The sequence below is a fragment of the Sciurus vulgaris genome, assembly GCF_902686455.1.
Source record: "Sciurus vulgaris genome assembly, chromosome: 9".
In the NCBI taxonomy this organism is placed as follows: domain Eukaryota; kingdom Metazoa; phylum Chordata; class Mammalia; order Rodentia; family Sciuridae; genus Sciurus; species Sciurus vulgaris.
In genome coordinates, this window is record NC_136469.1 from 38,015,509 (window position 1) to 38,032,975 (window position 17,467).

Genomic DNA, 17,467 nt, shown 5'->3' on the forward strand with positions numbered 1-17,467 from the left:
TGGTTTCTTTTTTCAATTTTTGTCTGGAAGATCTGTCCAGTGGTGAGAGAGGCATGTTAAAATCACCTAGTATTATTGTGTTATGGTCTATTTGGTTTCTGAAATTGAGAAGGATTTTTTGACATACATGGATGAGCCACTGTTTGGGGCATAGATGTTTATGATTGTTATGTCTTGCTGATTTATGCTTCCCTTAAGCAGTATGTAATGTCCTTCTTTATCCCTTTTGACTAGTTTTGACTTGAAGTCCACCTTATCTGAAATGAGGATGGATACCACAGCTTTTTTGCTGAGTCCATGTGCATGATATGTTTTCCCCCATCCTTTCACCTTCAGTCTATGTGTATCTCTTTCTACAAGGTGAGTTTCTTGCAGGCAACATATTGTTGGATCTTTCTTTTTGATCCAATCTGCCAGTCTATGTCTTTTGATTGATGAGTTCAGGCCATTAATATTCAGGGTTATTATTGAGATATGATTAGAATTCCCGGTCATTTGGTTCATTTTATTTATTTATTTATTTATTTATTTATTTTGAGACGACTTGGTTCTTCCTTTATTTGACAATTCCTTTAGGATGGTTCCTCCCATTGCTGATTTGTTTCTTTGTTTTTCATCTCTTCCTCATGGAATATTTTGCTGAGAATGTTCTGTAATGCTGGCTTTCTTCTTGTAAATTCTTTTAGCTTTTGTTTATCATGGAAGGATTTTATTTCATCATCAAATTTGAAGGTAAGTTTTGCTGGGTATAAGATTCTTGGTTGGCATCCATTTTCTTTCAGTGCTTGAAAAATGTTGTTCCAGGCCCTTCTAGCTTTTAGGGTCTGGATTGAAAAATCTGCTGATATCCGTATTGGTTTCCCCCTGAATGTAATTTGATTCCTCTCTCTTGCGGCCTTTAAAATTCTGTCTTTATTTTGTATGTTGGGCATTTTCATTATAATGTGCCTTGGTGTGGGTCTGTTGTAATTTTGTATATTTGGAGTCCTATAAGCCTCTTGTACTTGATCTTCCATTTCATTCTTCAGATTTGGGAAATTTTCTGATAGTATTTCATTAAATAGATTGTTCATTCCTTTGGTCTGTTTCTCTAAGCCTTCCTCAATTCCAATAATTCTCAAATTTGGCCTCTTCATGATATCCCATAGTTCTTGTAGATTCTGTTCATGATTTCTTACCATCTTCTCTGTTTGTTCAACTTTGTTTTCAAGGTTAAATATTTTATCTTCAATGTCTGATGTTCTGTCTTCCAGGTGTTCTATTCTATTGGTTATGCTTTCTATGGAGTTCTTAATTTGGTTTATTGTTTCCTTCATTTCAAGGATTTCTGTTTGGTTTTTTCTCAATATCTCTAACTCTTTATTGAAGTGATCTTTTGCTTCCTGTATTTGCTTTTTTAACTGTCGATTGGTGCGATCATTCAGTGCCTGCATTTGCTCTTGCATCTCGTCATTTGCTTCCCTGAGCATTTTAATTATGTACATTCTGAACTCCCTTTCTGTCATTTCTTCTGCCATGCTGTCGTTGGGTTTCATTGATGTAACATCTAGATTTGTTTGCAGCATTTTCTTTCCTTGTTTTCTCATATTGTTCAGGTATCAGTTGACCGCTGTGATATTGCAGATTTCCTCTATTGTCTTATAATATCCCTGAAGATTTCTATTATATCCCCTCTTAGTCTTCAGTAGCCTGAAATCTTGGAGGAAGTTGATAATGCAGTGCTCCACAAGGGAGCTGACTCCCTAGGGGTGGTGGCCTTCTGGTGGGGTATATTCCCTGCTAGTGGGCAGAGGTACCTTCACTTGCTGATGAATGGTCATCCAGAAGGGAAGTAGGTTGTGGGCTGATGCAAGACCAGTTTTGGCCTGTGTCTCTGATTTTACGGTCCTTTTGGGAGAACCTCACCCAACAGGGAGGAGTCACCCGGTGGGGAGGTCTCGCTGGTCGGTTTTCCTCCCAGAGGTTCCGTTCAATTCACAACTACCGCCTGGGCTGGGCAGCCTTCTTCTGCAATGTTCCCAGGGACCCGGACCTACCTCCTGGGCCTGGAAGCCTCACCCTTTGCAAAGGAATCTCCTTTGGCTGCCTCTCCTCACAGAAGCTGCCTGCAGTCCTGGAGCCTTCGCTCCGCCCCTCAGTTTGTCTGTGGGGCCCTTCCACCAAGAAGCCGTCTAGGACCCTGCTCTGCACTTTTCGCCTGGCTATGCGGCCCCTCCTCTGAGCAGCCACCTGGAGCCCCTTACAATCGCTCCGAGTCCCAGTGACCCGCCACACGCCTTTTCCTCCGGCAGCCACCTGTTGTTCCGTGTGGTCGCTCTAAGACCAAGTGACCCACCACGCACCACTTTCTCCACCAGGCAGTCACCCAGAGATCTGGTGCGTCACGAGTCCCAAGAACTCACTGTGCACCTTCTTGTCCCGACTGCCTCCCGTAGCCCTGGTGCAGTCACTTCGAGCCCAAGCACCCCGCCGCGCTCCTCCTCCTTCTCCAGACAACCCCCCTATGTTCAGGAGCGGATGCTCTGGGACCAAACCACTCACCACGCTGTTCCACCAGATAGCCGCCCAGAGCCCTGGCGCAGCTGCTCCAATTCCAAGCAGCATGCCGAGCCCGTATTTCTCCTTCTCCTCTGGGCAGCCCCCTGTGTTCAGGGGTGGTCACGTTCAGTCCAAACAGCTCACCAAGCACCTTCTCCTTTGGGCAGCCTCCCAGAGCGCGGGTGGGTTGCGCCGAGTCCAAGCGCTGTGGTGAACAGCCACCTGTCCAATGCTCCCAGCTGTCTGCAATCACTGCTCCAGCGGGGGGAGGGGCGCCTCGCCGGCAGTTCTACTTTGCAAAGATCCCTGCTTTCGGGGCTACCGCCCTGTCCGGGGGCTACCGCCCCGTTCGGGATGCCTGCCCAGTGGGAGACTCTCGCCCGACTGCTTTGAGTTGGTCCCAAGTCTCTCAATATCTCCTTTTCTTGAGTCCTGAGTCCACGCTGCTCCTCCGGATAGCCGCCCGGAGCCCTGGCGCAGCTGATCCAATTCCAAGCGACGTGCCGAGCCCGTATTTCTCCTTCTCCTCTGGGCAGCCCCCTCTTCAATGCTCCCAGTTGTCTGCGATCACTGCTCCGGCGGGGGGGAGGGGTGCCTCGCCGGCCGTTCTACTTTGCAAAGATCCCTGCTTTTGGGGCTACCGCCCCGTCCAGGACTCCTGCCCCGTCCGGGACGCCTGCCCAGTGGGAGACTCTCGCCCGGCTGCTTTGAGTTGGTCCCAAGGCTCTCTATATCTCCTCTTCTTGAGTCCTGAGTCCTGGAGCAACAGGAAACGCAGCCACCCTCTAGTCCGCCATCTTGAATCCCGTCTTCCTTTAGCTTTTGTTTATCATGGAAGGATATTATTTCATCGTCAAATCTGAAACTAAATTTTGCTGGGTATAAGATTCTTGGTTGGCATCCGTTTTCTTTCAGGGCTTGAAAAATGTTGTTCCAGGCCCTTCTAGTTTTTAGGGTCTGGGTTGAAAAATCTGCTGATATTCTTATTGGTTTCCCCTGAATGTGATCTGATTCTTTTCTCTCACAGCAATGAAAATTCTGTCTTTAGTTTGTATGTTAGGTATTTTCATAATAATGTGCCTTGGTGTGGGTCTGTTGTAATTTTGTGTATTTGGAGTCCTATAAGCCTCTTGTACTTGGTTTTCCATTTCATTCTTCAAATTTGGGAAATTTTCTGATATTATTTCATTGAATAGATTGTTCATTCCTTTGGTTTGTTTCTCTAAGCCTTCCTCAATCCCAATAATTCTTAAATTTGGCCTTTTCATGATATCCCATAGTTCTTGGACATTCTGCCAATGATTTCTTACCATTTTCTCTGTTTGATCAACTTTGTTTTCAAGATTAAATATTTTGTCTTCAATATCTGAGATTCTGTCTTCCAGGTGTTCTGTCCTATTGGTTATGCTTTCTACAGAGTTTTTAACTTGGTTTATTGTTTCCTTCATTTCAAGGATTTCTGTTATTTTTTTTTTTTCTCAGTATCTCTAACTTTTTATTGAAATGATCTCTTCCTTCCCTTATTTGCTCTTTTAACTGTTGATTGGTACAATCATTTAATGCCTGCATTTGCTCTTTCATCTCCTCATTTGGTTCCCTGATTGTTTTAATTATGTACATTCTGAACTTCCTTTCTGACATTTCTTCTGCTGTGCTGTCATTGGGTTTTATTGATATAGTATCTAGGTTTGTTTGGGACATTTTCTTCCCTTGCTTTTTCATATTGGTCAGTTGTCAGTGGGACTCTGTGATATTGCAGATTTCCTCTATTGGCTTATAGTGTCCCTGTTGATTTCCAGTGTATCACCTCCCAGCCTTCGGTAGCCTGAAGTCTTGGAGGAACTTGATAATGCAGTGCTTCGAAGAACGCTGTCCCTAGCCCGTTACTGGTTCCAGGGCTTGGAGCTGGCTCTGTGTGGAAAGGGTCTCACTCGGGGGCCTGCTCCGAGAAGCTGGCCGTGTGGGAGGAGCCCACCGTCGGAATGCGCAGGGCTGCCTGGAGAAGACTGTAGTTGCCCTGCCCTAGTCTAATAAGCCACCTGAATCCAGGCCTGCTGACCAGGCCGAGCTTCACCAGATGGGGGAGACTTACCCTGTGGCTCTATTTTAGTCCAAGTTTCTCAATGCCTCCCCTTCTTGAATCCTGTTTTCTGGAGCAACTGGAGGTGCAGTCACCCTCTAGTCCGCCATCTTGGATCGCCCCGTGGAAAAAGCCTGTGGCCAGAGGGGGCAGGTCTACCTGGAAAGGTCTCTGGCTGCCCTGCCCTGGTCTCCGAGGCTGTTTGCGGGTCGAAGGTCTCCGCTGGCTTGTGGACTTGTGGCTGGCTCTATGTAGAAAGGCTCTCACTGGGCGGTCTGCTCCGAGAAGCTAGCCTAGAAAGGTGCTTCCCGCTGGAGGGAGCCGGGCTACCTGGGGAAGTCCCTGGCTGCCCTATCCTGGTCTCTGAAGCAACCTGCAGGCTGGAGCTTACCACCACGCTGGCTCAGGGACTTGGAGCTGGTTCTGTGCAGAAAAGCTCTCACTGGAGGGCCTGCTCTGAGAAGCTGGAGAATCTGGCCCTGTGGGAGGAGCCTACTTCCAGAGTGCTGAGGGCTGCCTGGGGAACACTCTAGCTGCCCAGCCCCACTCTAATAAGCCGCCTGAATCCGGGCCTGCTGACCTGGCCGAGCTTCACCGGGTGGGGGAGACTCACCAGTGGCTCTATTTTAGTCTGTCTTTCAATGCCTCCCCTTCTTGAATTCTGGGTTCTGGAGCGACTGGAGATGTAGTCACCCTCTAGTCTGCCATCTTGGATCGCCCCATGGAAAAAGCCTGCGGCCCGAGGGGGCAGGTCCGCCTGGAGAGGTCTTTGGCTACCTGCCCTGGTCCCAGAGGCTGCTTGTGGGTCGGAGGTCTCCGCTGGCTTGGGGACTCGTGGCTGGCTCTGTGTAGAAAGGCTCTCACTGGGTGGTCTGCTCCAAGAAGGTAGCCTAGAAAGGTGCTTCCCGCCGGAGGGAGCCGGGCTGCTTGGGAGCCTGGCTGCCCTGTCCAGGTCTCTGAAGCAACCTGCGGGTTGGAGCTTGCTGCGCGCTGGCTCAGGGATTTTCAAGTTTAGTTCTTTATACATTCTAAATATCAATCTCTTGTTAAATGAAAAATTTCAAATATCTTCCATACTGTAGGTTGTCCCCTCAGCATCCCTATTATTTCCTTTGTTATGCAGAAGCTTTTTAGTTTGATGTTATCTTTTTTTTTTTTTTTTTTTAAGGAGAAACCAAACTTTATTTTACACTGGCCGGCCCCAAAGGAGATCAGTATTCCAAAAATCTGAGCCGTGATCCACAGCTTCTCACAATATTTATAGGTTATTTGATGTGCATTCAGAGTCTGACTACTCCCTCCTGAAATGTAATAGATGTCTGTGAAAAAAGCCGTTTCTTCTTAACTGTCCTGTGTGCATGCTTTATGTTAGAGATCCTGCACAAGGCCTTCAGTCACATAGTTTATAGAATTTTTTAAAAAAGAGGAAAAAATCCCAATGATATTTGATGTTGTCTTATTTTCAATTTTTGCTTTTGTTACTTATGTTTGTAGGGTCATAAAAAAATCATTGCCCAGATTAATGATATGAAAATTTTCAAAGGGTGTTTCCTATATTTTCTTCCAAAAGTTTCCTAATTTGGGGTTTTACAAGTTTTTGATCTGTTTTGAATTGGGTTTTGTTTATGTTAAGAGATGGTAGTTTAGTTTCATTCTTCTGCAAATGGCTATCCAGTTTTCCCAGTATCATTTACTAAAGACATTGTCTTTATTGAAAGTCAGTTAACTATAAATACATGACTTTATATCTGCTGTCTCTATTCTGTTACATTGGTTTATGTCAATTTTATGCCAGTGCCATGTTGTTTGGTTAATATAATTTTATTGCTTCCTTTGAATTTAGATATTATGATTTATATACAGCTTTTTTTTAAGGACAGTTTTATATTTTTGTGAAGAATATCATTAGGATTTTGATAGGTATTGCATTGAATCTGTAGATTACTTTAGGTTACATAAAACATTTATAAAAATATCAATTCTTCCAATCTATGAACATGGGATGTCTTTCCTTTCTTTACTCTTTCCTTCAATTACTTTCTTCAGTATAAATGTATTATAAATTTCATTATAGATATCATTAACCTGATGGGTTAAATTTATTTCTAGATATTATTCCTATTTACCTATTGTGAAGGAAGTTACATTCCTCTGTAGAGCACTGAGTAGTAGAACTTTCTGCAGTGATGGATACTCTTCTGTGCTGGCAAATTTATTGACCAGCTTATGTGGCCATTGAGCATTTAAAATGTGGCCAATATAACTAAAGAGTTGAATTTTTATATTACTTAATTTTAATTAAAATTAAGATTAAAAGTTATATGTGACTAATGGGTACTGCATTGAACAGCACATGTCAAAGACTTACTTTATCGTCATCAGTTCTTTATACTTTGAGGCTTCTAGTCTATTGTATCAAGTCATCATCCACATTTATTCTTTATCCACATCATCCACATCATCTTGAGTGGCAATAACAACCTTTATGCTCCTTTCTGACCCAAAGCTTATATTATCAGTCTCTGAGGATCTGCCTTTTTGACTATTATGGTATATTTATAATTAAATTACAAAGGGATGATGTCACTTATCTTTTTTTTTTTAATGAGCACTTTTTTTACTATAAAGGAAATAGAGGTGTGCATGGCTGTTTAATTTATAGCACTTTGCAGTCATGATTAATTTTATTGATGATAATGAAGACACTACAATGTGACAAAAGTTTTCTCATGGATCAAGAAGATGTATACCCTTAATAACTTTTTTCATAAAAAAATAGACAAATTATTGGTTGTCTTGCAATAACATGACTTTGCTAAATGTTAAATAGAAATGCATCTAACGAAGGACAAAAGGAAACCAGGACAGGCTGTAAATATCAGTCCATTCCTTCAAGGAAGTGATCTGTGCCTTGTTTAAGTTTACTGTCTTTTATTCTCTAACTTCCATATTATAGAAAGCATATAATACCTCTTTTCTTGGTTTAGTTGTGGTTTATGTTTTAACTTATTACATGTAATTAAAAGTCATTAATCCACACATATCTGGAGTGGGTTTATACCAGCAGTAGATACACCTTTTACTTCAGCTATTGTAAGCAAATTGCAACATATGGATAATATATTTTAGAAGAATGAAAAAAAGGCACTTTTTGTTTATTGGAGTGATTTAATGAGAAAAGTACTGATTTTAAATATCTGCAGTTTGCATGCTAAAGGTACTCTGTCAGTCTTTTGTCATTCCAGTAATTGGATGGTATGTTTCAAAGCAGCAGTCTTACAGAGAGGCATGACATTTATTTATTCATTTGTAAAATAAAACTATATCAAGATCCAGTGCATGTCAGCTCCTGTGCAAGTTGTCTGAGACACAGAGAGTAAGTCATGGCATCTGCTTTAAGATGCCCAAGTCTGTTGGAAAATTCTTGAAAGAGGACTTCAGGGTGCCCATAAGATTGTTAAACAGGTGCCATGCAGCAGAAGAGAGGGAAAAGTTTGGGGAATTTGATAAAGCTTATCAGAGGAAATGACATCTGAGATAGGCCTTGAATGAAAAGAAAAAGAAAATGTGTGCACGATTTTTTTTTTTTCCCAAGAAAATGTGTGCACGATTTTCAAAATGTTCAACATTGCCAGAATTGATAATTTATGTGGAAGGTGACAAGAAATGAGTTTAGAGTGTTGTATGCCCTGTTAAAAATTTTGATTTTTTTCTGTAGGTTATAGGAAAGTAGGGTTTAAAATTTTTAGTCTTTAAAAAGATTGTCAAAAGAGGTCTTATATATATGTCATTTGGCAAGTAATATGTCAGATCTGTAAATTAAGGCAACATTATTATTTGATAGTTCATCATTATAATGGTCAATAGAAATCATGTTCCAAGTAATGTATAATCATAAAACTCACTCTTCCCTTTCTATTATGAGGTTAAGATACAAAAAGAATTAATGTTTTTATTTCATAACAGATAAATAATAATTGTTCCCATGAACATTAATCAGATCCGCCTTAAATAGTTTTTCTTGGTCCATTTAGGCTAATAAACAAAATAGCACAAAATGAGTGGTTTATAACCAACAAACTTGTATTTTTTCACAGTTCTGAAGGTTAGGATGTACAATAGGTTAGTTGTTTGATGAGGGCCCCTTCCTCATAGATGGTGAGTTCTAGCTGTATCCTCACATGGTGGAAGAGGCAGGGCAGCTCTTGGGGGTGTATTTTATAAGGGCTCTAATCCCAATCATGGGCCATTAGCCCTCATGATCTAGTTACCTCTCAAAGGGCCCCCCTTCTTACTACCACTTATTTGGATGTTAGAATTGTAACATATGAATTTTAGGGGGATATAGACATTCAGACTTATAGCATAGCTGAATTTCTCTTTGGCCTTAACATTATATGAACCGAAATCTTCACTTAGATCTTCACCCATGTCTCTATTGCTATCTTTTTAACCCAGAAAAGACTTCATATTTGTATTTAAGTCAATGGATCTAAGACTTCAAAGAAACAAAAAGGCATTTATTACAGAGAAATAAAACTAAACTTTTAAAAATTAAGATAAATATAGCCACACAAATAATCTTTGCTTTCCCACTTCATTTCCTGATAAGTCATGCAGATAATCAAAATGGAGTAGAAGATGTCTTGGATCAATTAACATGGTACAGTTGAATACTCTTACACAATGAATATACAGATGTTTTTCTGTGACTTAACCTTTTAATTTTACATAGATGGAATCTCATATTTTAAGTGTTAAAACTGGGCCACACAAAACCTGATTTTTAAAATGAGAATGTATTTGAAAATCACTATTTTGAGAGTGATTGATCTTTTTAGCTTGATATTTTTGCAGCTTAAATTATCTTTCTTGATGTTTTCACACAGTATTAATGAGTTTAACAATTTAATTTTCACAGGCTCTTCATTAAATATAATTAAAATGGACCATTAATAAGAAATACTGTATAGAGGGTAAAGAGGGGTGGGAGGGGTGGGGGGAAGGGAAAAAATAACAGAATGAATCAAACAACATTACTCTATGTAAATTTATGATTACACAAATGGTATGCCTTTGCGCCATGTACAAATAGAGAAACAACATGTATCCCATTTGTTTACAATAAAAATAAATAAATAAAATAAAATAAAAAAAAGAAATATATTTCTTTTTTGATGTTTAATTTTGAAAATTCAGAAAAAGTATAATTATGAAACACTTGAAATATATAGGTCATACAAATAATATTAATTTTAGAATGATAAAAAATGTCATATGAACTCAAGTCCAGGTAGAGTACAAAATTTATATTAATTTATAACAAAACATTATTTGATTGGGAACAATAAAATAAACACTTTAAGGAAATATATTGGGAAGATGTGAAGGGCTGCGCTTGGTTTACAATTACCAGGGAGTTCAAGTTTATCTCAAAGAAATATTGATAGAAATTCCATGCACTACTACTGCTTCACCATGGTTAGGAGACTAATTCTAAATTTCCCATGTTTCCTCGAGGAATTCCTTGTTTCTATGCACCAGTGGTATATCTGCATTAATTTGCCTACTTAAAGCAAAAATGATGTTTATTGGAAGGATATTAGGATAATAAGGATTAAGGATTTTGTGGCATTGGATGGAGGCTGAACACCATAGTGGCAAAATAATCAGGAACTGTGAAAGATTGGGCAGACCATGCTGCAGGACCCACAGTTAAGATCAGTGCAGGAGGGTTTTGATCCAAATGCTGTTGCTGTGCTGGAGATAACCTCCAGCCTTTGTGTATCACTGAACTAGTCCAATGTTCAAAGTCTAGGAAGAAAATATTTATCTTATTTAAAGATCATTCCAGGACAGGGGGATGATGTTTTAGGATTCCATACCTGGAGGTAGGTATCACCTTGCAAGATGATCCATGAAAAAGTATTCCCCAAATGGAGAGAATGGCTATGGTGGAGTGTTTGAGGCTGGATTAAAAAAGAACAAATGTTTACTACATAAATCTTTCTGTCCCTGTGATACATGCAATTGATCTATGTATTTAAAATGTTTTCTAAATAATAAAGATGATGGCCATGCTATCTGTAAATCTCCTTATCATAATTCCTTAAGGAATATATTGATTCTAAACCAAAATATTTAAGGAGAAACAATATATGTATTGATTATCACTCCTCTGAAATGTTTGTATTTTTCTTTTCTGGCATATTTTTTTCTATTTTAATTACATTATTTTAATATCTCCCTCAAATTGTCTTCATTTTTACATTCATCTTATTTTTTCCTCTTGACACTGCCTTAGTCATTACCTAAAATTTATTCTCATAAGCATTTGGGCTGATATGATTGTTTTATTACGAATTATCCAAGAAGCAGACATTTATACCAGGACTTGCCTGTAAGTATTTTATTTGGGATGTGATCCCAAAAAACTTCATCAGAGAATGTGGGAGTGAGACAGGGAAGAAAAGACCTTCATTAAAGAATTTTAATCAAGCAGTTGCCACTGTGGATAACCTGAGCTTGATTCCAGTGGAAAAATATGACAGTCAAAGTGGAACACATACATCAGTGTGATTCTGGATGAGGAGAATTGGAGCTGAGTTATTACATACTCAAATTTTACTAGTCATTGATTAGTGAAAATCAGATCTATCTGTGAGCTCTGATAAACAGAGGAAGTCATAAGCAAGGATTTGTAAAACCTTGGTAGAGCACAGGGTTATTTTTCCAAGTCCTCCTCCAGGAGGAAAACTTAAAGTTCAGTGCTTTTGGCTATAGGCAAGGAAGTAAGACCACCAAACTAATTCCTGGTGAGGATCCTGAAGCAACTATGTAACCAGTGTCTAACTCCTTCCAACCACTGGAGTGACCCTGCCAATTCAGAGACTTGAAGGGAGACATGCTCATCCATGAACATGAAGGCAGACAGACTTGCAGAACTTGACATTGGCTTTGGTCCCCAAAACAGTCCTGTGACTCGCTTCCAGCGTCTCAGCCACAATTTGTAGTCATTCCTTCCTATACATGATTTGGGAGGACCCACCCAGGTATTTGCCTATAATGCAAAGAAATACAGCGAGGACAATTGGAATTCAGGTCAAGGTGAAGTGAAATGATAAGGATGAGGGATTGGGGATGTGTCTCCAATAGTATCTGCAGCAGTAACAAAGCCTCCTTCTTCCCTGCCTCTAGTCTGACCAGTTGATCACTTATTAGCTATACTTGACTGGGATGAATTGATACTCCAAAATGAGCTCTGGAATAGCCAGAAGGCATTTAGGGAATTGAATGGGAAGTAAGCCATCAACCCTAAGACTTACAAAAGGGTGACAATTTAGAAGAAAAGGAGAAAGTTAACAGCCAAATGGCTATAGAGTAGTTGAATGGAATGTGCTAGTAAGATTACTAAGCTGAAGAGAAAAGACATAAAAACTGGGAATAAACCAGGAACTATGGTTGATGTTGAGGTACTGTACATAGTTCATTCTTAAGTGTTGTGACCTTCATCCCTAGTTACTAAAAATATTGCTGGCTGATAGCCTGCATCATGGTGTCCTCCCCTCAAACTTACCCTAGAAAGGAGTTTTTTGTTTGTTTTTTAAATGTTAAGCTATGTATCAGAAATGTCCTATATTCAATGACTCATCAGTACACAAAGGTCCTATTTCCTACCTCGTATGGGGCATCTTTGAAAGTCCAGACCTGCTTCAGAGCCCTGTTTGAGATTGGCTTAGTCCTCTGTTGAGAATATATCATAGCTCAGAGTCTACCTCTACCTAATTCTGCTTGCCTCACTCTTTTAGAGGTCCAATTTTATTTTTCCACCCTGCAAGAATATGCCAGTCAGCTTTCTGTCATTATAACATGTAAACAAGAAAATCAACTTATAAAGAGAAATGGTTTATTCAGGCTCATGGTTTCAGTCCATGATTGGTTGGCCTGGTTGCTTTTAGGTGGGAGTGCATGGTAGATCAAAACTGCTCACCTCATGGCATCGAAAGAATTGGAGAAGGGGTTGGGATCTCCCATAATCCCCTTTGAGGGCATGGCTTCAGTGACCTAACTTCCTCCCACTAGGTCTCATGTCTTCAATGTTTGAACACCACCCAATAACATCAAGCTGGGAATCAAGTCTTGAGCCCATGGAACTTTGGGGGATACTTCAGATCTGAATTATAACAGCAATCATGCCTGGCAAACCTCTTGTAAACAAGTTTTCTTCAAAAAATTTGTTTTTTGGGAATTCCATTTAAAATAGAAATATGTAAGGAGTAGACTATGGAAAAAATGGGAATAATGACTATTTATTTTTGGTGGGAGTGAACCCAGACATGCTGTACAACTGAACTACATTCCCAGCCTCACTTTTAAAAACTTTTTACTTAAGAGAGAGTCTTGCTAAGTTGCTGAGATGGGCCAGAGGCTTGCAAGTGTCCCAAAACTGGCCACTCACAACTGGAGGAATAATGACTCTTAGCTGATTGTCCTTAAGCAGGGTAGATGGTATTTGTTATTGCGTTTATTTATTCCATGCATACACAGAAATGAGTTCTGATCTGAGATTTAGCCCACAAATAATTGTTGGTGTTTACTGATGCATATTCTATCTGTCTTCTAATGCTGAATACTTGTAGCTAACTATGATTTCTATTATATACAAATACCAAATAGATGTTGACCCATGAAGCATATGAAAAAGAAATTGTTTTGTGGATCATTGTGAATATAAGCAATTCAGGAAAGATTTGGAGAGCAAAAGTAGGGTTGTCATCTAGTGAGATTGGAGCTGTTGAGAGCATCATTCATTTGTCAAGTTTTATTTTGTTAGTGACAATCTTATTTTTTCTCAACAGTATTGAGAGGGAAATAGTAAGTTAGTGCAATTAGTTTTCTATAAAAAAACGACACGCATTACTAGGAATATTAATGTCACCTTGTTATTTACCTTTCAAAGTTTCTAGATTTGCAGGCAAATTGGAACCTGCTCTTGACTTTGCAGACATTTATTTTAGCATGAAGTTTTCTAGCCTGTCCTCATCTTGGACAAAAAGAGAATTTTTATTTTGCAGTGATTCTGCTTCACGAAAGCTGTGAAATCACTTTTCTACTATATGAACTCAAATAACTTGCTGAAAAGGCTCTCTCTTTTTCTCACACTTAAAACCTCATTTCTTTCTTATTTATCTTAATATATTTTATAGTTCCTTAGGCCAGGCAATAGGAGTGACTATGAGGGAAAAGTACTGCTATTCTCAGGGACTTCTTTCCTGAAGACTGGAGAATTAGGCTTGACCTTTTTCCAGCAGAATATCATGGAATGACTAGAGCATGTTATGGATTTGAGAAATAAAAGATGATGTTGAACAGACTAGGACCAAAAAAAGACCCTTTATGTACTCTAGAAAAGAAAAAATGGCCTTCTCTTCCTAGCTATATTAACTTTAGATAAAAGGTTTAATTAGAGTAGAATCTTTAATATGCTGGTCTGGTGTGTATTTTTACTTTTTGTCAAGAAATTAAATGAGTGGAGCTTTAGAAATTCACCATAGTGATCTCATGGACATAATGAGGTTAAGAAACTGAAATTAGGCTCTTGGGTTTAGGAAAAAAATAATTCACTTATGAAGAGAATTTTTAATTAAATAGAAGTGCCTTCATCCAAATAGCTCAATTTGTTAGTCAGAGATAAGAGGTAGAGATAGAGCTGAGAGGAGGAGATAATGCCAATGTGAAGTTGTATAAGGCTTAAGAATCAAAGTGTTCATTTTAATGTGCTGTACCCCTCAGCATGCTGGCAAGTCGGGACCAAGAAAGAAAAAAAAAAAAAAAAAAAAAAAAGACAAAAACACATAGATTTAACATTGATAAACACATAACTATTCTTTTACCTTGGAATGCAGCCCACTCTGCATGTATTAATTTTCTAGACTACTAAGACAAACCACCACAAAGTGGCTTGGAACAACAGAAATTGATCTCCTTACAGCTCTGGAAGCTATCAGTCTGAAATCAAGGTGTTCCCAGGACCATATTGATCTCTGAAGGCTCGGAAGGAGGACCCATCCTTGATTCTTCCTAGTTTTGGTGTTTACGGTTCCTTAGCTTGTAGTACCAGCTTTGCTCCTGATGTCAGATGGAGTTTCTCTCTCTCTTGATCTTTCCATATGTGTTGTCTTCTCCTCTTACAATGATGCTAGTCATTGCTTGAAGGTACACCCTAATCAGATATGACTTTACCTTAAATCAACTACATATATCTTCAAAAACTATTTTCAAATAAGATCATATTCAAAAGTTCCTAATGCTCTTGAATTTGGGGGAATATCATTCAACACAATATATTGTGTAAGAAAAAGTCCCTAATAAAACTCTTCAAATCAGGATATTTCTTCACATTAAATGATGAAATTTTGACTTCCTGCCCTTTCCTTATTGAACATGCTTATTATAATACTTAAAAAGTATATATAATCTATAATGATGATTGTATATTTGAGAATTTCAATTAAAATTAGAGACTTTTTTCTTTTTAAATATTTTTATTGCTTGTTCTATTTTGTTATGTATGACAACAGAATGCATTTTGATTCATTGTTCACAAATGGAGTACAATTTTTCATTTATGTGGTTGTACATCATTTGTGTATTCATACATGTACATAGGGTAATGATGTCTGTCTCATTCCATCATCTTTCCTTCCCCCCCACCCCCTCCACTTCCCTCATTTCCCTTTACACAATCCAATGTTTCTCCATTCTTCCCTTACCCCCCCCCCCATTATATATCAGCATCCACTTATCAGAGAAAACATTAGGTCTTTGGTTCATTAGGATTGGCTTATTTCACTTAGCATGATATTCTCCAACTCTATCCATTTACTTTCTAATGCAACAATTTTTTTTTCTTCTTATTCTCTCTCATGAAATCTTTTATTATTATTATTATTTAAACAAGTGGGATACATGTTGTTTCTCTATTTGTACATGGAATCAAGGCATACCATTTGTGTAATCGTAAATTTACATAGGGCAATGTCGTTTGATTCATTCTGTTTTTTTTTCCTTACCCCCACCCCTCCCACCCCTCTTTTCCCTCTATACAGTCCTTCCTTCCTCCATTCTTACCACCCTCCTTATCCCTAACCCTAAACCTAACCCTAACCCTAATGCTAACCCCTCCTACTCCCCATTATATGTCCTCATCTGCTTATCAGCGAGATCATTCGTCCTTTAGTTTTTTGAGATTGGCTTATCTCACTTAGCATGATATTCTCCAATTTCATCCATTTGCCTGCAAATGCCATAATTTTATCATTCTTCATGGTGGAGTAATATTCCATTTTATATATATGCCACAGTTTCTTTATCCATTCATCAACTGAAGGGCATCTAGGTTGGTTCCACAATCTGGCTATGGTGAATTGAGCAGCTATGAACATTGATGTGGCTGTATCTCTGTAGTGTGCTGATTTTAAGTCCTTTGGGTATAGCCAAGGAGTGGAATAGCTGGGTCAAATGGTGGTTCTATTCCAAGCTTTCTGAGGAATCTCCATACTGCTTTCCAGAGTGGCTGCATTAATTTGCAAACCCACCAGCAATGTATGAGTGTACCCCCACATCGTCGCCAACACCTATTGTTGCTTGTGTTCTTGATAATCACCATTCTAATAGGGGTGAGATGGAATCTTAGGGTAGTTTTGATTTGCATTTCTCTTATTACTAGAGATGTTGAACATTTTTTCATATATCTGTTGATTTTACATCTTCTGTGAAGTATCTGTTCATTTCCTTAGCCCATTTGTTGATTGGATTATTTGTATTCTTGGTGAAGAGTTTTTTTTTTTTTTTTTTTTTTTAATAGATTCTGGAAAATAGCACTCTATCTGAAGTATGAGTGGCAAAGATATTCTCCCACTCTGTAGGCTCTCTCTTCACATTACTGATAGTTTCCTTTGCTGAGAGAAAGCTTTTTAGTTTGAATCTATCCCAGTTGTTGATTCTTGCTTTTATTTCTTGTGCTATGGGAGTCCTGTTAAGGAAGTCTGATCCTAAGCCAACAAGTTGAAGGTTTGGACCTACTTTTTCTTCTATAAGATGCAGGGTCTCTGGTCTGATTCTGAGGTCCTTGATCCATTGTGAGTTGAGTTTTGTGCAGGGTGAGAGATAGGGGTTTAATTTCATTCTGTTGCATATGGTTTTCCATTTTCCCAGCACTATTTGTTGAAGAGGCTATCTTTTCTCCATTGCATATTTTTGGCCCTTTGTCTAGTATGAGAAAATTGTATTTATTTGGGTTTGTGTCCATGTCCTCTATTCTGTATCATTGATCTACCTATCTATTTTGGTACCAATACCATGCTGTTTTTGTTACTATTGCTTTGTAATAGAGTTGAAGGTCTGATATTGTGATACCCCCTGCTTTGCTCTTTCTACTGAGGATTGCTTTAGCTATTCTGGGGTTTTTATTCTTCCAGATGAATTTCATAATTGCTTGCTCTATTTCTGTAAATTATATCATTGGGATTTTAATTGGAATTGCTTTGACTCTGTGTAGCACTTTTGGTAGTATGGTCATTTTGACAATATTAATTCTTCCTATCCAAGAACATGGGCGATCTTTCCATCTTCTAAGGTTTTCTTTAATTTTTTTCTTTAGTGTTCTGTAGTTCTCATTGTAGAGGTCTTTCACCTCTTTTGTGAGGTTGATTCCCAAGTATTTTATTTTTTTCGATGCTATTGCGAATGGGGTAGTTTTCTTAATGTCTCTTTCTGAAAAAGCCTACCAACAAAGAAAAGTCCGGGACCAGATGGGTTCTCAGCAGAGTTCTACAAAACCTTTAAAGA